At 40.7% G+C, this 27,194-nt stretch overlaps 1 protein-coding gene and 1 pseudogene across 1 annotated transcript in view; one reads left to right on the forward strand and one right to left on the reverse strand.

Moving 5' to 3' along the window:
• LOC127456481 (carbohydrate sulfotransferase 8-like) overlaps nt 1–3,847 on the reverse strand; it is a 243,343-nt gene extending 239,496 nt beyond the window's left edge. Inside the window, exon 1 of the mRNA XM_051725000.1 lies at nt 3,417–3,847. The gene's annotated coding sequence lies outside the window, so the exon portion shown is untranslated. The remainder of the gene's footprint in view (nt 1–3,416) is intronic.
• LOC127455835 (xaa-Pro dipeptidase-like) overlaps nt 1–27,194 on the forward strand; it is a 175,385-nt pseudogene that overhangs the window by 16,177 nt on the left and 132,014 nt on the right.

The raw sequence follows: 27,194 nt of genomic DNA on the forward strand, positions 1-27,194 counted from the left end.
TACACTTTTTTTTGTGTCCCTTTTAGCTTTCCATATTTCCCTTTCAGTTTTATACCCTATTATTGATTCGTCAGCTGTTTTAAGTTTGTTCAGAAGATAGCAAGCAGTAAAAAAAGACTACAATAGGTGCTTATGAGAAAAGATAGTTGCTAGATTTGCCAAAGATTGCGAGGTTCAGGGCATTGTGTCTTAATAAAAGAGTTTTGCAAAAAGCACTGGTTGTACAAACTACACACAGTTTCCAATATCTCACCAAGACCGTTCACACACACACACTACTATTTTTACTATTAAACTCCACTTTCACTTTAACATTCTTATTCTTTTGTTTTTGCTGATTCACATTCTTCGTGCATATCCCCACCTACTGGGCAGGGAGAAGAATTTATAGTAAAAAAGGACTTAAATATTAATATGTTTCTCAACCACACCTATCACAATGCTTCTAAACATATGGAGTCTTATGGATTACTTTTATGCTGCCTTTATGTGCTTTTTGGAGCTTCAGTTTGTTGGTACCCAATCACTTGCATTGTGAGGACCTACATCTAGAGTTTCAGAAGAGATCTCAACAATGTCTCAAACTATGTTGAGATTTTCCAAGATACCAAAGTCTGCAATCAAAAGTCAGAGATTTTCTAAATGAACTAAAATTTATTCAAGACTAAATGAAATGAGCTATGCAATCCACATCAATTTTATAATGTGGATTAAATATTAATTTTACCCTTACTATATGTCAACAATTGACTATGCGTTTGGCAGACACTTTGATCAAAAGCGACTTAGAATGTGTTCAAGCTATAGATTTTATCATTTGTGTTACCTGGGAAACCCATGACCTTGACATTGCTATTATAATGCTATACAAATCAAGCCATATTTGTATCTATTTTTATTTCTCCTAAGGAATTTTATGAGAAATTTCTGATACAAATTTACGATACAGATCTGTTCCACACAAATTCTAAGCGCACACACCACACTCAACATGTAATATGCAAACGAGAAGGGCTAGAGTCTTAAAGGCACCATACAAATAAATGTCAACTATATTACCAACTGTTACAAGTCAGACAAACAGATCCTACCCCAAACTCACGCCATCAATTGAGCAGTATTTTACTTTGTCAGGCTGATCAGGCCTCTCATACAAACATAACAATGTTTTGATAGTGCCACAGTTACAGTGTTTGTACTTTTCAGGGAAATCAGCCTACAAATGACTTACTTATTGCTGACTCTGCATATTAAGTTGGGATGTATGAAAGTATTTTGATATCCACAACATTTCTCACTTCAGCTGAATACTCCATTAAGTCTCCTGTGGTATAAAGAGCAATAACATTCTCAAATACACACACAAATTCAATGACAAAGGTTGTCTTGTTAATTGCTCTTTCATTCTGGATCCATGATATATAGCTCTGACAGGAGGATTTTAAAGAATAGACATAAATTATAGCTTCGTCAGTGAAGGACAGATAGCTGACCACTGATCATGTTTGACAGCATAATTTGTCATTTTTCTCGCAAAGATGTTATAACTGCCCTTTTTGTAAAGTGTAAGTGCGGTTTTGCAATGTAAATCATAATGTATCCTTGAATTAATGCAACGTGGTCATACATGAGGGGAAGATAAAACAAAAAACAAAGTATGGTTGAAGGACATAAACATTTATGCCTACTGTTAGAAATTGAAAACTTGCACCCATGTTATTCAGCATTATTATTCTTTGGAAGTTTCTGTGAATTAAATTGAATTGGATTTAATCAATTTCGGTTTATTTTTGAAAGTCAATTCTGTAGACACATAATTTATGTCTTGGCTACAAAAAAACAACAACAAATATTGAACAAAAAACAGTTAATTAGCCGCTTTTCCACTATCGGGCCTGTGCGAGCCAGGGCTATCAAGGGCCTAGGTGTTTGAAACCAATATTCAAAACCAGTGCTAGAGAAAACATACAATTGTGTAATTTGACTTTGACTCAAAACCATTACGATTACTGAGATATAGTCCTTCTGAAAACTTCGTGTGTGACAGCTAGTCCTGGTCTCCCCATCCTCTGTGTTTTAAATGAACAGATCGGAACTGTTCGTTTAATACCTATAAAAATAGAATACTTTTCTCTGTGTAACTGAGCTAATAGAACAACAAAACAATGAGTATAATTAGTATTCGAATGCAGATAAATACATTTTGTGCAGACACATCTCGATTTTGATTAACTTTTGATTTTCTCAGTCCCTAAGATTCCTGCAAGAATTTAAGTGTTGAAATCAAGCTTCTTATTTGGTTAAGTAATTAGAACATTTCTTTAATTGGTTAATTAATTAGATTATTGGTTGCTTATGCATGGTTTATGCACTAAAGAATCCAGTCAGAACCACACCTCCATGTTTTGATAATCCACATTTGGCTGGACAATAAAAACTTTAAAGTAGTTGACGTTTTGTGTAGTTACTGTTTCGACTTGATAGGACAGACACACTGTTGGCTTCAAGGGGTCAACTATAAACCAGAAACACAAGAACAGAGTTGGCAATGATCATAAGTGCCACATGTTTGTGATTTTGTGATTATTATCTACAAATTAGTCATTTTGCATATTTACAGTAAATGCATTAATTGCAGGTTAAGTACTCCTGGACTAACCAAAGTTTTGTCTCAAAAAATGTAGGGTTTGAACCTTCAAGTAAGGTTTGAACTTTCAAGTTACCAGCCCAGAACTCTAACTACTGCAGTCTTAAAATTAAAGGTTCCAATTAGAAGAATTTTTATTTTAATTTTTTTTATTTTAATTTTTTTTTTAGCCTAATTCCAGAAGAGAACCTTTTGTTAATTCCTTCTCTAGTTCTTTAGAACACCATATGTACTGAACACTCACATTACAGTTTATTGACATCACATCACATTACACATTATTGACTTGGTTAACATGAACTAACAATGAACTTTACATTAAGTAACATGAATAAATGATGTAAATGTTCATTTCACTATACTAATGCAACTAATAAACGAGTAATACACTTTCTAATATATTTTAATATTAAAAGTTGTATATATTATCATTGGTTAATGCACAATGAACTGACAATAACAATTGTAAGCTAACATTAACAATGCTGTAAAAAACGCTGTTCATCGAGTTGAGCATTATTTAATGTTAACGTATAGAACCTTACTGCAAAGTGTAAGTCTCCTTATTTATTGTATACAATATTTATTGATTCATTTTGTAGATTTGTTAATTATTTGACCATTTTCCCGTCATTCCAGCTGTTTTTATTGTTTCTATTACTTTTTAAATATTTTTATGTTCTGACCTGTGAAGCTATTTGAATTGCATTTTATGTATGAAAGGTGCTATACAAATCAAATGTATATCAATATTATTATCAGAACTTACCTGTCTAGATGATAAGCTGTTGTGTTCGCGTCCCAAACTCTTCCTCGTGTGTTCGGTGAGAGATTAGATCATTTCAGCACCATGGAATGGGCGAAGCTCGGGTTCCACAGTCCAGCCAGCTCGTCTCCGGCTCAATATACAGTTGCACTTTGTTTGTATGCCCTCCTGTTGCCTTGTTTGTCCGTTTATTCCTTAGCTGTCTGGTCCGGTTCGCTAGAATGATGCGCGCTGTGTATCTTCGCTCTTTTATCTTATATGTGTTTCCCTTGTGAGTGTCTGTGGAGAAAGAAAAGCTACCGACGCCTCCAGGCAGTCGCTGCAGTTACAGTTTGGCTCGTATGTGTTACGGGATGGAAAGCTCTTAGCAAGCCTCAGTACTGTTTGATAAAAGAACAGATCTACTCAGACTTCGCACAATACTGCTTTATGAGCGCTTGATGCTGCGCGTAAATACGTGACAGTGGAGACGCGCCTCCTCTTAAAGCACAAGCAGTGTGCCAACCAGTCAACTGAGCCTCTGAGTTTGAGAGAGAGAGAGAGAGAGAGAGAGAGAGAGAGAGAGAGAGAGAGAGAGAGAGAGAGAGAGAGAGAGAGAGAGAGAGAGAGAGAGAGAGAGAGAGAGAGAGAGAGAGAGAGAGAGAGAGAGAGAGAGAGAGAGAGAACAGTGTGGGTGTCCGCCTGCGTGATTCAGTGTGAATCTACTGTGTGCTGGTGGGAACGGACTCTTCCCACACTGTATACTAGAGTTGCTGCAATGTCTTGATGAATCACATGAAACCTGTCAAGAACATGTCACATGTTTTTTTTGTTTTTTGTTTTTTACTTAAAAAAAAAATAAATAAATAAAAAAAAACATCATTTGTGGTAATTGAGATTTTTTGCATTACAACATTTTTTAATGACAATAAAGCACATTTTCCAACGAAATTGTGGAAAAATCATATTCATTACTGTAATGTGAAAAAAAAAAACAATTCAAGTCACTTTTCTTTTCATTCAACCAATAGCAGTGTCAGAAATTAACTTTAACATTAAAGGGATAGTTCACCCAAAACATTTTCATTCTTGGGTGATTTATACAATTCATACAATGCAAGTAAATGTTACCAGAACTCAGAAGGTCCAAAAAGGGCATAAAGAAGCATAAAAGTAAAATACAAATGTTTTACTGGTAATCTACACTTTCACGTCCACATTCAGCCACCAACTGGTTGAGGCTCCTCAAAGGTGGAGAATTACAAAAAAAAAAAAAAAAAAAAAAAAGACTTAAATATTGATTTGTTTTTCACCCACACCTATCATATCACTTCTGAAGATATGGGTTTAATCACTGGAGTTTTATGGATTACTTTTATGCTGCATTTATGTCCTTTTTGAACCTTCTGAGTTCTGGTCATCTTTCACTTGTATGGACCAACAGAGCTGAAATATTCTTCTAAAAATTTTTGTTTGTGTTCTGTAGAAAAAAGAAAGTCATACACATCTGGGATGGCATGAGGGTGAGTAAATGATGAGAGCATTTTCATTTTTGGGTGAACTAACACTATAAGAGGCATTATTTGCTGCCTGGATTTGATTTTCATGGGGATTTTTTACATTTATGAGGGCATATTTTTTCTAACCATTTAAAACAAACTGTCTCATCTGTTTATGTCAAATTTTATTTAATCAATTTAATAGATTCATTAATACAAATTCTCAAGACTAAGAAATTATAACCCCTTATCTTTAGAATTAAATCATTAAACATAAACGTGCTCATCCGAGTACAAGTCCAGTCCGAGACCAGAGTGGGTCGAGTCTGAGTCAAGACCAAGACTGGCAATGCAATCTCAATGAATGTGTTAAAAGTACAGTGTAAACAACTAAACTGACTCTTAAGCTAATCATACTGTATATCAAATATACCTCATATATTATTTTCCTATGCTTGTTTTTTTTTAAACAATATTACCAGTCGAGAATAAAAAATTAAATAAAGGCCACAACCTAGGTTAAGTGAATTTTAATACAATTTCGACATGTATAATGACTCTCACGAGCCGTCAGACTTTTGCGAGCTTACAGTGGGAAACTCTTGAGGGAAAACACAACGATAAATGTCCTTTGTCTGCCACTGTAGTACCGGCCTGGGTTCCTGCCCACAAGTCACCATCCAGTGCATCCTCAATATTTGGCCTGATAAAGAACACATCCGGGTAATTTTATATATTCTCAGTATTTGTTTTCTTGAGTATTGGAACTGAACTTCAGCAGTGAATGATGACTTCGAAGGAGTCCACAAGAACGTAAGAACACAACAGAACGCACATTGAGAAACAGTCAGTGTATTGTTTCGTCGTGTGTTTTTTAAAGTTAGTTTAGAAGTAAGCAGACTGTTAAAAACAAGATGTCCTGGCTTGTGTCTCATAGCTTGTAAATTCCTCAGATACATCTGAATATTAATCTTTGTTTCTATGGATAGACCAAGTCAACACAGTTTTCAATATCTCACCGAGACTCTGAGCATTTTGATCGTTCTCACACACAACTGCAGTAGCGAGTCGAGAGTGCTCTTCTTATATATGTGCTGTTAAGCAGCCGCCAAATGGCCAGTGATAATAAGTGGGCTTTTTTTTTTTTTGAAGGAACTCGAATGGTCTTGGGGAAAAAGTCAGATTCCACACTTGTTAGAGTCCAACTCAAGACTGAGACCAGAGAGGGTTGAGCCAAAGAGAAGACAAAGACAATATAAATATGGTCTTGAGTCCGAGTCCAAGACTGAGTCTACTTGAGTACCTCAACACTGGTTTGTGTTTATAGCTTTTTTCTTGTACCAGTATCTTCTGCTCATGCTTGTGAGTGCTGCAGGGAGATCAGAGTTTTTGGAGATGTTGTAGGTTGTGTGTCATTTGGAGCATCAGTCCTCCGTAACTTGATTACACTATGTAACACAATTTTTGTTCCTGGGTAATAAGTGTTATTTCCTAATTGCTTATGCCTCAAAAGTATGGAAAATGGCTATTATTCCTAAGCTGTCTGAGGCAAATGTCAAAGCCAGTGTCTTCGTCGGACCACAGATAAAGAAGGATTTTGGATTCATATGTTGTTTTTTTCTAACTTTATGTGAATGAAAAGACACAAATTCGCCTGATTTCTCATTGGAAATAGGTAAATTTCAAAATATGTTGTCCTGGTCACAAAAGCAAAGTTTGTGGGGAATAATAGCCATTTTCTATACTTTTGAGGCATAAGCAATTAGGAAAAAACACTTACTACCCAGGAACAAAAAAATAAATAAAAATTTGTTACACAGTGTTATCCAACACCTCAGGTTCTGCACTGCCCTACAGCCTAAGACGCTCTGTCTGTCTACCACTCTGTCTAAGGGCACACTCAGGTGCTACTCAGGTGGTTTTCATACTGGGCATGTTTGCTGCAGTCCAAATCTGAGTGAGATTGTTCCTAGCACCCCCCGCAGCGTCGGTCTGTGTGGCAGCGGGGGCGTGGTCAAGCGTCCGTCCGGAGAGAGAGAAAGTGGTAAGGGCGCTTGCACCTGAGCTAGATTATGTTTAACACCTGTTTCTAATTCCAGTGAGCATGGGGAGAGTGGCATATAAGCAGCCATGCCACCAGCAGAGAGAGAGAGAGAGTCTGGCACAAGGAAGGCCACGGTGCTCCTGAAGCTGGTGCGTTCATTCTGTTGTATTTGTGAAGCTGATGTGTTTAAGTAACTACGTGCCTGTAAAAGCTGATGTGTTTAAGTGACTGTGTGCCTGTGAAGCTGATGAGTTTGTGAAGTTGTAAAGCACTGAAGTGGGCGATTAAAAGTCTTACCTGAGCCTGGAAAACCCGCTTCCATGTGTTCTCCTTCCCTTCTGCTGTGAAGTTCGTTACAGTCTGGTTTCAAACTCACTCATGGTTCTGTTGAACCTCATTGCTTTTCCGTCATCACAAACGTGCATAAGATGGAGATTACAATGTGGATCGCTATATTTATGTGGTTTATATTAATTGTGTGCCATTATGCGCACCACAGTGAATGACACTAGCGCCTCTGTGCATTGCATGCCGTAATTTAGCAGATGTGAGTTGCGAGCATTGCATTTGCTGCCCTGCTTATATTGCATGCTCACTCAGGCACATATCACCTCACCTCTTCTGTGTCCCACAACATTCCCCTGCCACTCGTAGTGCACATGTGTGTGTGTTTTTGTGCAACTGATGATGTCTTCATGCTTAAACACTAGTGCTACTAGTAAAACATGTGCAAAGTGAGTTGTAAAGCGAGTTGTTTTCAGCTGTACAGGCTGTAATACATTGAAGAGGAATGCATATATTATAAACTGGACCCCCCAACCCAAACCCCAAACCTAAACATAACCAAAAGTGGAGTGGAAAAATGTAATGTTAGAGGGGAAAAGGTAACCTCTGAATGAAGCTCGTCAATGATTATGCAAGTGCGAGTACTTCCTGGTTTCAACATGGGATCCAAACCCGTCTCCCACACTGCTGACGCAACGCGCTTTCGGTCACGCCATAAGGGAAGGTTACCACATTTGAGCCAATGCGAAAATGACATCAGGTAGGTTCCTGTATCTTAACTGGTAAAGCATGGCGCTAACAATGCCAAGATCATGGATTCGATTCCCAGGGAACACACAAACTTATAAAAAAATGAAAACCTTAAATGCACTGTAGCTCGCTTTGGATAAAAGATCCTGCCAAATGCATAAATGTAAATGTAAAAATGTCTGATGGGAGATGCCACTTGTCAGTGAGTTGGCATAATGTAGCTGATCCTCGGGTACTGGAACTCTCGGAAACAACATGCAGCGTGATCATGTTGTTGCACCAGCATGTCCTCTTAAAAAGGTGGTCTGAAGATAACGTGAGCTCTGTTACAGTTACAGCTGTTTTGAAACAATGTGTGTTGTGAAAAGCGTTATACAAATAAAAATGTCTTGACAACAGTAAGACGAAAGTTCTGCTGCTGAAACCAGTCTGAAGCTGGAAGTGTTGTTGAACACACGGGCATGTGTGAGCTTCAGTTTCTGGGTGAAATGTCTAAAGGGTGGCACCAAAAGCAAATTGTATTTTTAGCTGTAAATGATGTAATACACTCAACAGGAATGTATATTTTATTAACTCTACACCCTAACTCAAACCCCAACCCTAAACCTAACCTTCAGTGGAGAAAAAAAGTAATTTTAGAGCAAAAACACAACCTCTGAATTGCGTTCATCATTGTTTATATGAACACGTTTACTTCCTGGTTTCCACAGGACCAGAACCTCTGTCTCAGAGGTTGCTCATGCAATGCATTATCAGTAGCATTAGAGGGAATTGTGATCACATTTGAATTGATGCAAAAATGTCTGCTGGCGCTTGTCAGAAATTTGGCTAAATGGAGTTGATACAATATGTTGATTTCCCATGTGATCATGTTAGCTTTTGAGGTAGAATTTGCATTTTTGCATGTTCCCTGTCACATAAATTATAGTATAATGCATTTCTCAGCTGCTCGATTTGTTCGAGCTAATTGCCTGCGGAGAGATTGCAGATTTCAGAAACCTGATCTTCAATTGCCCCCTGACTACCCAGCTACGGTTCCCCCAATGAATCTCGGCCATTTCCACCACTGCCTGCAACGCAAACGCAAGTGGCACATATGCAAATAAAGACAAGCAAAAAGCAATATTAACTACTGAAATGCCTTGTGTACACCAGCACAACAATGTTACCAGTAAATGACAAATTTTTTATCTTGGAAAGAGGAAATAATGGCGACTTTCCATGCAATAATTTTTTTTTTTTTCCCACTAGTGGTCATCGTAATGTGTTGTGTTGAAAACTCTATCAAAGGTTTGATGCAGTCCTGAAGTAAAATCAGACACGAGTTGCTCAGAAGCCTCGAAAAGCTCTGCCAAAGTTAGTTTTTATTATTATAACTTCCATCCACTTTTTCGTCACCATTATCAAATCAGATTAAAATGAGTGAGAATGTAAAAATGAATAAATAATCAGTCTTGGTTTAATGTGCTCAGTGATATCACATACAATGAACACTAACTCTGGTGATTCTGATTGCTCTCTCTTTCTCTCTCTCTCTCTCTCTCTTTGTATCTCTCTCTCTGTGAAATCGGATCAAAGTCAAATCAGTGCCCACTGCCCACTTCTGTTAGCAGATGAAAAGCCGCAGCAACAGCCCCAGGCTGCCAGGCACACTACAAACCTCAACGCTCACTCTAAAACGACATACACACATACAAATAAATGTAATGTTTAATCAGAAAATGGTGAAAGTTCTGAAAGGAATAAATCAAAAGGCAGGTGAATCAGCATGATTATTTTAGTACAGATGGAACAGCAAAAGAGAGGCGTGGAACCAGAGCACAAAAACACCTCTGAACTGGAGGTATAGTAGGATGACATCAAGGCACAACTGAAGCCAATTTTTGTGTTACATCCAGCACTACTAAGATATCTTGATCTGGTTGGTTTTTGAAGGCAAAATAGAAGTATCCTTTACTGTCTATGATATCCCACAATCTTGTGTTTGCGGTTTGGCAGGTGGTGGAAAAAATAAAATGCTGGGTATTAACGGCCTACATGTAATTCGGATTACGTAGTCAAATTAAAAAAAAATCCAGTACTTGTAATTAGATTAAATTATATTTTAAAATTCTCATAATTATATTACAGTTACTTTTTCATGGATTACATAATAACATTAATCTGGAAACTGCTGTAAATTTAATTCTTTTTCTTTTTAAATATTTTACATTTTTCATACGTTCGGCAAGTCTTAGAATGTTTTCGTAAGGGGAAGGAGGGTTGTGCAATTGCATACACAGACCTGATAAAAGCCATCAGCAAGGTTATAATTGTAACGAATGAGGCTGGTATCCATTCAGCCAACTGCCAGAGGGAGCCCTCTCCTGAATACTAGCCATGAACTGTTTCTTCTACGTTTACTTCCTGTTTGCGCTGTATAAATAGCCATGCCTTCCATAGATACCTTGCGAAGTATTGCCAGTTATTTCACTGCCTTACCGAGCGGTTTTCCATTGCCTGTTTGAATTGTTTCAATGCCTTCTTGTTATGACCATTGTGCCTGTCTTATTGGATTACCAATTGTTGGATTACTGTTTTGCTTAGTTTGCCTGGTTGGACTGATTACTTGTCACTACTACTTTGCCTGCTTCATCGACTACGTCTCTGCCTTGTGTTTTGGATTTGTCTGCTGAGTTTATTAAACTTCCTGCATTTGGATTCTGCCTTCACCTCCATGTCGAGTCCCTCACAATAATTACACCTCTGGAGCATTAATCCACACATAAATACCAAACCGACTGCATTAGTGTAGTAAAGTTAGTTTTAGTTTTGCAAATATTTGTTGTACCCGGCTTTAAAAATGTACATAAAACTGGTTTTGTGACAACTTTTGAGAATCTTTTTTTTTTTTTTGTGATGTTGATGCATGAATATAAATGGTATGATCTTTTAAAACACATGGATGGCATTTGAAATTCCAAAACTGCTGGAGTAAGAACATCTTAAGTGACTTTTTTATTTCCCACAGAAACAGGCAAATAGCAATTACACAACACACACACAAAAATCATAGAAAGGATCATATTTGCATCTATTAAGTACATTTTATTCAATGCGTTTAAGCAACATTATGTCAAAATACAGTAGTACCATGTTATCCTAATCAAATGCATGTGACAACAAATAAACAAGAATTTGGGTACAAGTAATCCAAAACTAATCTAAAAGCAATCTTTGAGCAATTAGATTACTGTGCAATTTGTAATCAGTACCAGATTACAATTCAGAAGTTATCTACCCAGCACTGGCAATAAGCCACTAAAGTCTGTGCATTATTGTTTTATTATATCAGACAACAGAGTTACAAAACTCTCAACTATTAGTTTTGCTTTTGAACATCCACTCCATCTCATTTTCCAACCTGCCACCCTCTGCTGCACAGGGATAGAACTGTGTTTACTTGTGTCTGAAGATTACAATCCTAATTGCCATTTAAAACTGAAGTGTGTAATTTCTGTGCCACTAGCGATAACAAACTGAATTGCAAAAATAATAATTGTTTTCAAACAGATTCCAGAAAACACCCCCAGTGGGCTTTACAAACAAATAGTCCTGCCCAAAACTCACACCTTTGGTTTAGCCAATCTTGTTGTGACGGGCTGGACAGGCTGCTCAAACAAAGTCATGTTTTGATAGCCCAACAGAGCCACATTGTTACACTTTTAAGTGATATCAACCTACAAATAACATCAACCAACAAATAGCTTACTTACAGCTGACTTTGCATATTAAGCTGGGATACATGAAAAGGTTTTAACACAAACAATATACTTCCACCCATACACGCATTTATATAACATGTATTTAGCAGTCATATTTAGCACATTTATTTAATATCAGATATATTTTAATAAGCTTTTATCCTTTTATCCTTTTATCTTATTTAAAAAATATGTGTAAATAAGTGACAATGGATTCATCTCCACACTTATGTCATGCCAATACTGACCAATCTTTTATTGCCTCTTGATTCAAAAGCTTTGCATGTGTTTGTCAGTAAACACTTTATCAGCGACTCACTTCCTATATAATTCACATGCAGCTCTGAAGTGGAATTTGAAATCAGCAAAATGCTTTGGTTTCAAATCCTTCAACTGGGCTCTCCATCACTGATTGCATGAGCATTTCTGTAGCTTACGGCAAGAGGATAGCATTCAAAACATTTCCTGTGGCATTGAACATCTTTGAAAAACCATCTTAGGTTTTTGGAGTGAGCGACATAGGCTAAGAGAAGCTGCCGAACTGAATCTAGCATGCAGAGAGGTTTGTTCACCGAAATCACAGGTTGTTTATTCAGTGCATCACAAGTCATAGACAAGATGTTTGAGACACTGACAGACCCAGAGAGATCCATGGCTGAGAGATCTTAAAGATCCCATGAAATAAAAAGGAGTTTTAAGGTCCATGTCTGTTAGCGTATATCTGCTAAAAGCTAATTTTATCTACTTTTTGGAGTAGTATAGGCATAAAGATGACCTCAAAGCTGACAGACATGGACTTACAGCCACAAAACTCTATTTTGATTTCATGGGCAGTTGTCATTTCTTGTATACACACATCCTCAATGAGGGTATTTGAAGGATATCTGCCCCATGCCCTTGTCTCCCTCAAGCCTCTTTAGAAAGTAGTTGAACGAAAGGTTGTCGTTGAAACCGCCCCCCCACCCCGTTGCAAGAATCTAGCCACCTGGGAAATCCACACTTATTCAGTTTAAATCTACCAAAACAGACCAGCGAAGAAACTCTATTCTACGCAACACAGCCAAGAAACAGCCCTGTGGTTATGCTATGGTATAAATTAGAATGCTTCTCGAACAAGGAAACAAATGGATTTATTGGAGCAAAAGATCAAAATAATTCAACAGAGAGAAAAATTAGATATGCAAATGAGAGTGGGCTTTTGAATATACCAACATGTGTAGAGTTAAAGCAGAAAGCCCTGAGGCTCTCAATCTCTTTTCCACATAGGTCGCTGTCTTGAAAGCGAACACAGATAACAGAGCCAAAAGACACTTTTTAATGAATATAATTATACCAGCTCTGAAAGTGTCGCATACAGTCGTTTTCATGATGCATGTATTTCTTGCATTTTCTGCATTTGGCCAGTCTCAAAGAATTCTGCTGTTTCTTCAGCTATGGGCACTTGTGGCCCTGTGGGCTTTTAGAAAACAAACTCCATTAAAAAACTTTTCACATTCTCGCTTGTTTATTTATTTACTAACAATGTCCAACTGTGCATACAGTTCATGCATCACAGGAGAATTTTTAAATCTCCACTTTCACTTTCACTTTCAGATGTGAAAGTGAAACTAAACAGGCACCACATGTGACTTTCAGATGTGAAAGTGAAAGTAAAGATTTATAGTAAAAAGGACTTAAATATTGATCTGTTTCTTACCCACACCTATCATAGTCAGTGTTACTGTGTCGGCCGGGCGGGGTGCTATTTTTATAGCATAACTGAGACAGTGTTTACAGTTTCAGATAATAAACCTTCGAATGGGACAAGTGTAAATTAATATTTAAATGTAAAAATTTTCCAAGACAATTATGAAGACCCAATGAAATCAAAATTTGAGTTTTGTGGCTTTTATACCATGTCTGTTAGCTTTGAAGCCATCTATATGCTAGTGTACTTTTAATGGTTGACAAAATTAAACTTTAGCAAATATACGTATTTAAAATCAACAGGTTTTTCTCTTCCAAGAAAATGGACTAAAAATATTGATGAGTCATGTTGCACTACACAGATTTTTGTCCAATTAAATCAGGGGTGCCCAAAGTCCAGCCCGCAGGCCATCTGCGGCCCTCCAACTGCTCTGATGCAGCCCACAAGAGACTTTAGAAATAGAACAAAATTTGGCCTGCAATGGAGAAATTATATGTTCCCTATCTGTCACTCACTCAACGTTGTGTCGATGTAGTGACACTAGGGGTCACTCTTGGGAGCCTGAGACACCTCTGGTCTTTGATAAAAGGCCAATGAAAATTGGCGAGTGGTATTTGCATGCCACTCCCCCGGACATACGGGTATAAAAGGAGCTGGTATGCAACCACTCATTCAGATTTTCTCTTCGGAGCCGAAAGGTTATGCTCATTGAGCTGAATTCTACTGTTCATTCACCTCTGCTGGATATGACGGCGCATTTCAGCGGCTTCTCCCTCCTCTGCACTGGTGCACCGGAGAGAACGCCCCTGGGCGCTTCAGCAGAAAACAAGAGAGTATATTTTCTGAAAGAGCTTTTTTCCTCTAAAAGAGTATATATTTCTCTAAAAGAGCGGCACACGTGGAACGTCTTTTAAAAGATGCGTCTTTTTAAAGATGCCTTTCCGACTGTGTGTTATTCCTGGTTGCGGTTGTTATCTCTCAACTTCGGATGGTCATGATCGCTGTCTTTCGTGTCTGGGTATGACCCACACGGAGGCATTATTTGTGGATGGTTCATGTTCTCATTGCGAGAATATGACCATGGTAACGTTGCGGTCGCACCTCGGTCCTTCTACCTACGGGTATGAGGCCAGCGCGGCTAGCACTGAGGGCGATTTGGAGACCCCAATAGGATCGCCTCCGCTGGGTATCCCTCCGCGGACCTCCCATTCCCCAACACGCTCATCTGCCCTGTAGGCTCACTGTCCAAGCCCTGTAGGCTCACGTCGTCCCTGACGGCTAAAGCCTACAGCGCTGCTGGACAAGTCGCCTCTGCCCTGCACGCCATGGCTCTCCTGCAGGTCCACCAAGCCAAGGTGTTGAAAGAACTGCACGAGGGTAGTTCCGCCCCAGATTTGATGCAGGAACTGCGCTCGGCGACCGACCTCGCTCTCGGGCGGACGATGGCCACACTAGTGGTCCAGGAGCGCCACCTTTGGCTCAACCTGGTCAAGATGGGTGAGGCCAACAAAACACGGTTTCTTGCTGCCCCAATTTCCCAGGCTGGCCTATTTGGTGACACCGTCGAGGACTTTGCCTAGCAGTTCTCGGCGGTGAAGCAGCAGACAGAGGCGATCCGGCACATCCTGCCCCGGTGCGGCTCAAGATCCCGCACCCCATCTGCTCGTCGCCAAGGGTGTCTCCCTGCGGTGACTGCACCGGCTCCACCGCAGCCCGCCCCTTCGGCACGGCCCCGGCGTGGAGCCCACCGCAGGAAGCAGATGCCACCCGTCTCACAGTCGGCGCCTAAGAACCCACGGAGGTCGTCAAAGCGCCCCTGAGTCGGGCGACCCAAGGACGAAGGAACCCACTCACCTTCCACCGGTGGAAGACCGGGTGGAAAATCTTTTGTTGCCTTTTTGTTTGATTTCGCCGCATGCCCAAGTGGCTGCAGTACCCAACAGTTCAGCAAAAGAGCGGTTTCCTTCCTCCCTGGGTCACATACCCGGGGTGCACGGTCGTCATCACGACTACCGTCCACGGGTTTTTTCTTGCAGGATTGGCACTCCAACGGTGGTCTTTCCGCCCCTGAGCACCCAGCTGTGGCACACAGCCGCCCCCGATGTGGCAGTCTACATGGGTTACGAGGACAGGCCTCTTCCTCCCCCGTCCCAGGCTGTTCCGGGGGTGGTCACAAGGAGCCAGGTTAGTGCTTCGATGTCCCTAGACTCAGCACGGCCATGACGTGGTGTGGCACCTCGAGCTCTGCCCCGCCACGAGGCCCCACCTGCCGGTACATCCGACGATGTTGTCCCTTGGTCCCCCTGCGCTTTCAATCCGTCGTGACTCGGCTACGTGATTCAGTTCACCAGGCACCCGCCCAGGTTCAGCGGTATTCACTTCACCTTGGTCAAGAACGAAAACGCTGCTACCTTGTGCATGGAGATCGCTACCCTCCTACGGAAGGGCGCGATAGAACCTGTCCCTCCAGCCATGATGAAGAAGGGGTTTTACAGCCACTACTTCATCGTACTGAAAAAAGGTGGTGGGTTGCGGCCAATCTTGGACCTGCAAGTACTGACGCAAAAACGCATTCTGGCGAGCATCCAGCATCAAGATTGGTTTGCAGCGACCTGAAGGACAAATACTTCCACGTCTCGATCCTTCCTCGACACAGACCCTTCCTGCAGTTTGCATTCAAGGGCCAGGTGTATCAGTACAAAGTACTTCCTTTCGGCCTGTCCCTGTCTCCTTGCGTCTTCACGAAGGTCGCAGAGGCCACCCTTGCCCCGTTAAGGGAGGTGGGCATTCGCATTCTCAACTATCTCGATGACTGGCTAATCCTAGCTCACTCTCGAAACATGTTGTGCGCACACAGGGACTTGGTGCTCTCACACCTCAGCCGAATAGGGTTTCGGGTCAACTGGGAAAAGAGAAAGCTCCTCCCAGTTCAGAGCATCTCTTTTCTCGGTTTGGAGTTGGAATCAGTCTCTTTGACAGCGCGCCTCACGAACGAGCGCGCCTAGTCAGTGCTGGCCTGCTTGAAGGCGTTCAAACAGAAAACAGCGGTTCCACTGAAACTTTTTCAGAGGCTCCTGGGGCATATGGCATCCTCGGCGGTAGCCACCCTGCTCGGGTTGATGCATATGAGGCCGCTTCAGCACTGGCTCCAGACTCGAGTCCCGAGATGGGCATGGCGCCACAGGACACATTGCGTGGTCATCACGCCAGTCTGTCACGGTCTTTTCAGCCCTTGGACCGACCTCTCGTTTTTACGGGCAGGTGTTCCTCTAGAACTGGTCTCCAGGCACGTCAGGGTCACGACAGACACCTCCAAAAGAGGCTGGGGCGCTGTTTGCCACGGGCACGCAGCCGCCGGCCTGCGGACGGGCCCACGACTGCATTGGCACATCAACTGCCTCGAGTTGTTGGCAGTTCTGCTCGCCCTGCGGAGGTTTCAGCCGTTGATCCAGGGCAAGCACGTGTTAGTTTGGACAGACATTACGGCAATGTTAGCATATGTCAACCGCCAAGGTGGTCTGTGTTCTCGTTGTATGTCACAACTCACCCGCCGTCTCCTCCTCTGGAGTCAGCTGCGAGCCACTCACATCCCGGGCAACCTCAACACTACAGCGGACGCGCTGTCATGGCAGGTTACCCTCAGGGGAGAGTGGAGACTCCACCCTCAGGTGGTCCAGTTGATTTGGAGTCGATTCGGATGGGCACAGGTGGACCTGTTTGCCCCCAAGAATCCTCCCACTGTCCGCTCTGGTACGCCCTCACCGAGGCTCCCCTCGGCATAGACGCGCTGGCACACAGCTGGCCCCCTGACCTACGCAAATATGCGTTTCCCCCAGTGAGCCAACTTGACCCTGTGCAAGGTCAGGGAGGACAAGGAGCAGGTCATCCTGGTAGCACCCTACTGGCCCACCCAGACGTGGTTCTCGGACCTCACGCTCCTCGCGACAGCCCTCCCCCCCCGGCGAAATCCCCTGATGAAGGACCTTCTTTCTCAGGGATGGGGCACCCTCTGGCACCCGCAACCAGACCTCTGGAATATCCATGTCTGGCCCCTGGACGGGACGTGGAAGACCTAAGCGGACCACCACCTGCGGTGGTAGACACGATCACTCAGGCTAGGGCCCCCCTACGAGGCGCCTGTATGCCTTTAAGTGGTGTCTGTTCGCTAAGTGGTGTTCTTCCCGACGGGAAGACCCCCAGGGATGCGCAGTCGGATCAGTGCATTCCTTCCTGCAGGAGAGGTTGGAAGGGAGGCTGTCCCCTTCCACCATCGAAGGTGTACATTGCCGCCATAGCGGCACACCATGATGCAGTCGATGGTAAGTCCTTAGGGAAGCACGACCTGATCATCAGGTTCCTAAGAGGTGCCAGGAGGCTGAATCCCTCCAGACCGCGCCTTGTTCCCTCATGGGACCTCTCTGTAGTTCTTCAGGGTCTACAGAGAGCCCCCTTTGAGCCTTTGCAGTCAGCCGAGCTTAAGGCACTCTCCTTGAAGACTGCCCTCCTGACTGTGCTCACTTCCATCAAGATGGTAAGAGACCTGCAAGTGTTCTCTGTCAGCGAAACATGCCTGGAGTTCGGTCCAGGTTACTCTCACGTGATCCTGAGACTCTGACCGGGCTATGTGCCCAAGGTTCCCACCACCCCTTTTAGGGACCAGGTGGTGAACCTGCAAGCACTGCCCCAGGAGGAGGCAGACCCAGCCCTGTTGTTGCTGTGTCCGGTGCGCGCTTTACGCATCTATTTGGATCGCACGCAGAACTTTAGAGTCTCTGAGCAGCTCTTTGTCTGCTTTGGTGCACAGCGGAAAGGAAGCGCTGTCTCCAAGCAGAGGATCTCCCACTGGCTCATTGATGCCATAACTATGGCATATCACGCCCAGGACATGCCGCCCCCATTAGGGCTAGGAGCCCATTCTACCAGGGGTGTAGCGGCCTCCTTGGCCCTGGCCAGGGGTGCCTCTCAAACAGACATTTGCAGAGCAGCAGGCTGGGCAACACCCAACACCTTTGCAAGGTTCTACAACCTCCGGTTGGAACCAGTTTCGTCCCAGGTAGTGGCACGCAATACAAGCGGATAACCCCGGGATAGCCAGCCGGGTGTATCGCTTGCACATAGAGCCTTCCATCTCCTTTTGAGCTGAAGATGTGTGCCATTAATTCCCAGTAGTGTTCACAAACTTTGTTCCCAGGTTGACTTCCTCCGAGCCCTGTGGCAGTCGAGTTTTCGGAGAGACTCGCTGCCGGCCCAGTACATGTGCTAACTAAGAGTCCTGTTCTGGGGTAGGTGCTCTGCATGTGGCAGTTCCCTGTAAGGCTAACCCCATGCAATATATATCTTCTGCTAATTCATTTCCCCGTTGGCAAACTGGATCTTCCTTGGGCAGAGCCCCTCTGCCCCAGTCTACATGTTTGTAGTAACTCCTCCCCCATTGGGTAGGATCTACCTTGAAGACTTTCCACATGGTTGGAAAGACCATGTGATGTATTCTTCCACTTAAATATCCCCCCCTCTCTTTGGGCAAGGTGTGGTCTCCACGGTGTCTTCCCCTTGGGAGAGACACCCCCCGACTGGACCTGGCGGTCCAGTCGGATAATCCCCTTCTTTTTTAGGGAGTGGAAAAAAGAGAAGGGGAAAAGAGACCATGACTGGGTTAAGCCTGTCTCTATCTCTTGGGTAGTCAACACTCATAACTATGTTGGGGGAGGTTACATGTCGACCTGGTGTGCTGGCTATGAGGCAAACAGTAGTCTGCCCACCACACACCGCCAGTACATGTAACACAATTCAGCCAATTGTGGCGTTTCTTATAGGGACCCCTAGTGTCACTACATCGACACAACGTCGAGTGAGTGACAGATAGGGAACGTCATGGTTACTTGTGTACCCTGATGGAGGAAAGAGACGTTGTGTCCCTCCTGCCACAATGCTGAACTACCCACTGAAATGGCCGGACCTTATATCGGCTCCTCAGCATAAAACCTGAATGAGTGGTTGCATACCAGTTCCTTTTATACCCGTATGTCCGGGGGAGTGGCATACAAATACCACTCACCAACTTTCATTGGCCTTTTATCAAAGACCAGAGGTGTCTCGGGCTCCCAAGAGTGACCCCTAGTGTCACTACATTGACACAACGTCTCGTTCCCTCCATCAGGGAACGGAGGTTACACAAGTAACCATGACGAATTTCATATTCTGGCCACTGAATGTCGCTATCACGTACAGCCACTATTCACAGCAGGTTGTTTTTTTGCCAGTTTCACAGTGCATCATCTCCACTAGTGCGTTCTGTGTCATCACCTGCTTCATCCACTGGCAGAGTTCAACAGATGACGTGTTTCCGCCTTATTTATCAGTGTAAATCTCTCCATTTTATTTATTTATTTATTTATTTTATATTACACATTTTTTAAATATTGAGTGTAAATTTAGAACATTATGCTTTGTGTTATATTACCCTGGAATTAGTTTTAAAAAATGAATTACCACAGCTGTGAGGGGGTTTCTATTACAGCTGCTGAGAGAGTGACATACATTTGGCATCTTCTCCCATTGTACTGTCTTAATCCACCGCTCTTTATTTTTTAACTCTTCTGGAAAGTCATTCAAACGTAATAGTGGATTTTTTCTTTTGGTCTTGGAGCAAATGGGTAAGTGAAAATAATATTTAATGTGATCTCCCATTCACTACAATTCACCGCTGTCGAAGTTTACCCTGCAAACGTTTACTTCAGCGTTCCAAAACCCGGAGTGTGAAAAAGGTTTATACTCCTTATTTCCAAGGATGAATTGCCCCGCAGAAAGAATTATGCATTTATTAAAGGATTGACATCAGGTTAGATACTTTACTCTTGTACTTGTTCTTGTAAAAATGTCCCGATACTTCACATTATACAACCGAGTAGAACTGCTGTTGTGCGAGCGGCTGAACAGAGTTTATTGAGCGCGCATAGAGACACGCGAACTGAGCATACTCTTCCAGGATGTCCTCTGCAGCACTGGGAAGTATACTGTAATTAATTGGTTCGTTCTGATATTTCGTTGAAACAAGAAAAATTATTCAAGGGCTTTCCAGTGGCATTTGAGTGAGGACATACTGTAGAAGAGAGCGCTTAATATACTTGCACATCTGTGCCTGATTCGCGTGCTCAGCTTGCACATGCATGTCTACAAAATAAAATGAAACACGATAATTTTGATCAAATAAAAATCGTATTTGTAATGCAAGCAAGAACAGAACAGAAGTTATAAATGTATAACTATAAAGAGTAATTCCTTGCATCACTTCATAAAGTGATAAAATGTAATCTGATTATTGTGATGGATCACACCCAATACTCAGTAGCAGATCTTTATGTTCTTTGCAGTGCCACTGAATGGACCTCAAAAAGATAAACATTTGAATAAATGAGTATAATATTTTGTATAAGATGCATCACTGTTCCATTATAAGTGTTCATTGTGAGTGAAATACCCTATCCTTTATTTACATGTAGGGCCTACACAAGCATTCCATAAAGCACAAATTATCTAGTAGCTTCTAGCCCTTTTTTTTTAAATTATTACAGCGATGTGGCCCGCTGCACTATATTTTTTTCTGTATTTGGTCCCTGACTGAAAATGTTTGGACATCCCTGATTTAAATGCTCCCTAGAGTGAACATGTCCCTTCCCATAACAATATTTTAGTTTTAATTAAAAATCAACCCCTAGGACAAGTGCCCATAGTAAAATTAACACGCAGAAATGCGGATGCAGCCACAATAATCTGACTGTTGCAGGAGTTATTAGCCACTTAAAGTCCTCTCTAAAGTTTATAGACTGCAGTGACCTCATAGGTCGCCCATCCTAAATTGGTTCTGGGCTGAACTCTTTGACACGGTCACCCTCCACGCTTATATCTCCTTAAACTGCAGTATGTAGAGTTATGTGTGAGTCAGCAATTGTGTAACTACAGATTGCTGTAACTACAGCGGCTCATCTGGACAGACTGTCGATTGATCAAGATAAATGAACAGGAGAGGCCATTTAATGAACTACAACACTGGAATGCTGAGTTGTCCGAATGATTTGGACAGAAACACGAACCGATTCAGACAGTTTCGTTTAGCTATATGACCAATACATTGAAAAGAACTGCCACGAAAGAAAAGTTCATCCGCAAATCGAGTTTGGCAAGTTCTGATTCGAAACAGCCGACAGAAGATGCCATCACATAACTTGACTGCTGAAACAGGGCGGGATGTAGGCATGGGCAGGGGTGGGCTGAGCCCACCCAAACGTGAGTCTTGCCCACCCAATCAAACATTTGAGAAACATGATTTTAAATATATATATATATATATATATATATATATATATATATATATATATATATATATATATATATATATATTTTTTTTTTTTTTTTTTTTTTATTTGTGCATTGGTTAAAAGCAATATGGGGGAGGGCTGTGTGTTGCAAACATTGAGGGTGGGTTGTAGACTGCCCATCCAATCACAAAACAGCACAGGAAATGTGTAGTGTTTTTCTATTTTTGTCATTGGCCGAAAGCAACGACATACTCAAGAAGCGGCTTCTGCAATCCTGAGAGTCCGAGACGTTACATTTGCGACAACAGTAATAAGAGATATTTCTGTGCAATGTTTAGGTCTCAGTGTGCAGTGACCATGTGGCTGCTGCTAATGTATCACAGGCTCCCTCTTATCAAATATCTGCCTCCACATCATCTACCCCAAATCTCACTGCGGGTGTTCGTGAAGTACTGGACCTAAATTATAAAGTAGAGATCTGTGCGGGATGGATTTTTCAGACCCGTTCCCGAGAGATTCTGTCCCGCTCCTGCAAAAAAATATGTAATATATTGTCCCGCTCCCACCTGCAACTTTCACGTTTTGTCCCGCTCCCACCCGCAAAAGCCCGCAGGTAGTGGTCTGCATGAATTTTTCAAAACTTCTATCAAATCCGCATTGTTGCGGGATGCATGCTTCTGTTTTCCCTGTTGTTAATTCGGTGTTGATGAGAGATTCTGTCAGTCTCCACACATTTTACATCTCTTATACATCTTTTTACAGTGCTGTGATAGTTTTTGTTTATTGTTTGTCATTGCTTTTTAAACCACTGTATTTTTTCCATGAAAATAACCTTTGGTGCTTACTTTCCGTCCATCCATCCATCCATCCAAATTCCTGTGTTCCCTAAATGGCTTTACACATTGTTTCACTGGTAAAAAATATCAATACCCTTTGCTATCCTACAAAGGCCATACTCATTAACTAACACTGAAATGGAGAAAAATGGCTTGAATTATTTTGATGTGGATTTTGTTTTTCACACAATGGTTTCTCTGAATTTCAGCATATGAGACAAACTCGTCTGTCACCAGACAGATCATAAGAGACCTGTTTCAGTCAGAACTCAATTTTGCATTTTGCCTTAAGGGCAGTATTATTGCTTATTACATTTCTGTCAAACAGAAATAATTGTCATCATTTAATATTATATAATTACTTCTTTAAGCAGTTACCATCTGTGTCAAATTTTAGGATCTTAATCTTATGTTATCGATCTGTCCATTTAATTTATTTCCTTTCACTCCATCCTTATTTTCCTCCTTGATATTATTTCTCTCCACTCCATCCTTGCATTTGTGGGGACTAATATGTCTTTGTAATTTGCTTTAAGGCTTTAATTCTAATTTATCTAAAAGTGTATTGCTTTATTTTTGTTCTTAGTAATATATATATACTACTTTTATTAAAAAAGTGTAATGTGGGGGTGTCTCTCCCAAGGGGAAGACACCGTGGAGACCACACCTTGCCCAAAGAGAGGGGGGGATATTTAAGTGGAAGAATACATCACATGGTCTTTCCAACCATGTGGAAAGTCTTCAAGGTAGATCCTACCCAATGGGGGAGGAGTTACTACAAACATGTAGACTGGGGCAGAGGGGCTCTGCCCAAGGAAGATCCAGTTTGCCTACGGGGAAATGAATTAGCAGAAGTGTAAAGTGTTTCCTTCGAGGCCCTCCCTTTGCCTGGGTAAATATTTCTTCTCACAATTTTCCTATTCAGCCTATGTCATGGTAATAAATTTAGCATATTGTTGGGTCTATAAAAATTATATCAGTGTTTGATTTTTAGGACATTTGTTTACTTTTATGCAATAAACATTTTTAAGTAGAGTGTAAGGCCTGGGTACTAAATCAAAACCAGTCTAAAACCTCTGCTCTAGAACATTCATAGGAATTCCGTGTGGCAGTTTTATATCTGAACATTGCAGATCCAACAGTTCATTGTTGTTAGAAAGTGACTACAGACCCTGCAGAAGTGTGGTCATGATCAATAACCGTGTGGGTAGACATTTCTAGGCTCAGCATTACCAACATTGCACATAACCAGGACAGAAATAACTAACCAGAGTTGGAAGATCACCCATTATATGCTTTTTCTGATGTATTTTCATGTTTTTTTTTAGCTATATAATGTTCTTATAATTAGTCTGCATATACAGTGTTTCTGTTCCGGTCTATTTGTAACTGGGTGTTAGGTCATTTTTGCCTCTTTCATTAATATTTTTCACCACAGTATCATTTAGACCAAATTTCATAGTACGTTTATTTCACTTATATATATATATATATATATATATATATATATTAATATTTGTATGATGGATTTTCATATTTTAAGACTGAACATCTGGGTCTGGGACAAGGGTAAACTATAAAAAACTATACATAAAATGTAAATGAAAATTAGTAATACTAAATGATGAAAGCATGGAAAATGTTACCAAGACAGCTTTAATACCACCTTCACAAAACCAAAATAAATATTAAGTATAAGTTTTAATAAAAACCAACCGCTGTGGTTGAGTAAATATAGCAGAAAAGTATTTTCTACATTTAATAAGTACGTTTAAGCGTGAAATTGAAATTAAGTTAATTCTACATTTGTACTCAATTCAAACTTTTAAAAATTAATGCTCTAGCTTATAAGTAAATATTATTTATAATTGCTTGTTACCTTGTGTCATCATGTATCAGTCCTAAAATAAAAAATAAAAAACCTTGTCATATTTATTAGCTAATTTAGTACATTTTACAGGTAAATAAAATAAGTACATTTAACTTAACTTTTTTGAAGCTGGTGTTCCCTGCATGCACAATGCTTGAATAATTAATGATCATGCATGGTTCCAATGTTTGTACATTTATTAACACTGTTTTTATTGTTGATTTTGTCATTACGTTTGGAGCTTCTTGTTTTAAGTTCATTTTCTACTCAGACTTACCTGTTCATGATCAAAAACGTATCTGTTGATAGTTACCATCACCATGTTTTTTGTTGTGGTCTTTTACTTGATTTTACACCATTAAAAATGAACTTTGTGCAAAAAATGGCAAAATAAAAATTAAGTAAATCTTCGTAATTTTTTTTTCACTGCATAAATGTGCCTGAAATTAAACAAACACTCATCTATATATCAGTGCAAGGTTCAGTTGTTGTATTTATCCCGAGTGTGTGTCTGTGTAGATGACTTTATTTGCAGGTGGAGGATTCATGTTTATGTGTCAGGGCCACGGAGCAATCCGTCTGTTCGCGAGAGATGAGTTGTGCCTTCACAACTCTCGCGGCCATAAATTTAACTCCAATCTTTGTCACCACCCTGTGAGCTTGGAGGAGACCAATTTTCTATATTTCACCCGACAGCTTGAAAATGAACATTAAATATTGATCGCAGGTTATGTGACAATCACTAGGACACTGCAAACCCTCCGGTCAGTTGGATTTATTTTGGCTGTAGCTATTTTTGGCCACATCTTTAAGTAGTTTGCAGTGTTCAAATTTGAGAGCTTTTCCACTGGAGCAACTGAGCTTTTAAATGTTTACTGTGTCAACATTTTAAAAACAAGCCGACAAGACAGTTGTGAACTCTGTGATAAATGATGTTTGAAAGCACATCATATTTTATAGCAATAATTTTATAACATAATAGGCTAAACTGTAAAAAGACTCTAAAATATGAACAGAAAATTAACTTTTTGTGCAGAGCCAGTTAACATTTTACAATGCTTTTAAACGTGGCTCATACAATCAGAATCTAGAATCAAAATAGTTTTATAAAACAGAGACTACTTGCATCTTTATGAAATTGTGTTTTCCAGACCTGGAAAAGTCACAGAAATTAAGAAAATCTTAAAGGTGCACTCAATAATTTTTTCCTCATTAAAAAAGTTTAACTCCTATAGACATGAATTGTAATTTTGCAATATATGTAGGAAATCATGAGCACTCACATTAAAATGAAGACTCCAGTCATATCAGTAACCTTATAAAAGCTGTTTTATTCTACATGGAGAGGGTCCGCTCATGGGGGCTGCCATGTTAGAATCACATGACCAGCCGAATGCTACTCGCTTAATCTCAGTAACCATCCTGTTATTTGACACTTTCACTTACTGATTAAAGTAATCATGGCTGACTGTGAATACAAAATTTCTACAATGGCATCTGAAACTGAAAACTATTGATTTTAAATGATGCTGCAAGCCGCTAGGTGTCAATGTAAGTCCAAGTTGACACAAAGACAAAAGTTACTGAGTGCATCTTTAACTTATGGAAATTTCTGTAGTAAATATACATTTATATCAATATTTACAATACATCCCTGGTCATATTGTGCACAATTAATAAGTGCACTTTATTTCAAAAGTAAAAAAAAAAAAAGTCATATTTTCGTTTGATCTCTTTTTAACATGTAATAAAGTGCACATCATTTTTCAGCCCCTCCACTAAAACAATTTGACACCATTCTGGTACAGTCCTGCCATATTTATTTATTTATTTATTTATTGCTTTATTGAATATCCTGTTTCACTCCTACAAGTAAAATAGCTTGTGAATGTTGTTTCTTGTCGACTTGCACATTCAAAATACATCTGAACATACCTTAGATTTTGAATGTAAATCAGTTATAAACTTCTTTGCTACACCCATATTACATTTATAAAAGTTTGCTGATGTGATATTGTTGGTTGAAATATCGTCAAACATGGTAAAGGATGGCGAAACAGACCCCTGACTCAAACACAGCAATAATCACCCGCCGTTACGCTTGGCTGCATAAATGATCCTCATTTACAGATGGTTTATGCGTCTTTGCAGCTCATTCAAAAACAGAAAGGTGATTTGTGTTGATCTAGATGTCTACTGGAGGCCTCAGAGCACCCACTTAGTTTGCTTCTCCCAGATTACGCTAATACATTTACATTTACTGGAATACATTTATAGTAACTTCTTATTTTCTTTTTAAACTGCATTACAGTGAATCTGAGATCCAGAATCATAAATAATGAAGACTTCCATTGCCATCTCCACTGAAGGCCAGATTCTTTTATCAAAAGATGATGCTTTAATCAAAAGCTTTAGCTTCCCAACATTTTCATCAGGAATGTAGAGTGCATGCCAAACATTAATGATGATCAGGTAGGTTGCAGGATGCACATTAAACCCCCATCATTACATCATCATACTGTAACAGATGAAATATCAGACCTTTGATTGGCCACTTATAGGGCTCTTATCATGAAATGTCATTTGTAGTATGTATACACACTTTAAACTTCAAAACTCAAAATGTTCTTGGTCCAAAAAGAGAATTCATCAGAACAGAGCAGCAAAAATGGCTTGTTTTGAACGTCTGCAACTGGTTCAGGTAGATGAATAACATATGACTGCCCAAATTAACGTCAAAAACCTATTCTATGTTCGGAAACGTGGCCTAAGT

Source organism: Myxocyprinus asiaticus, chromosome 18 (genome assembly GCF_019703515.2).
Source record: "Myxocyprinus asiaticus isolate MX2 ecotype Aquarium Trade chromosome 18, UBuf_Myxa_2, whole genome shotgun sequence".
Lineage (NCBI taxonomy): Eukaryota > Metazoa > Chordata > Actinopteri > Cypriniformes > Catostomidae > Myxocyprinus > Myxocyprinus asiaticus.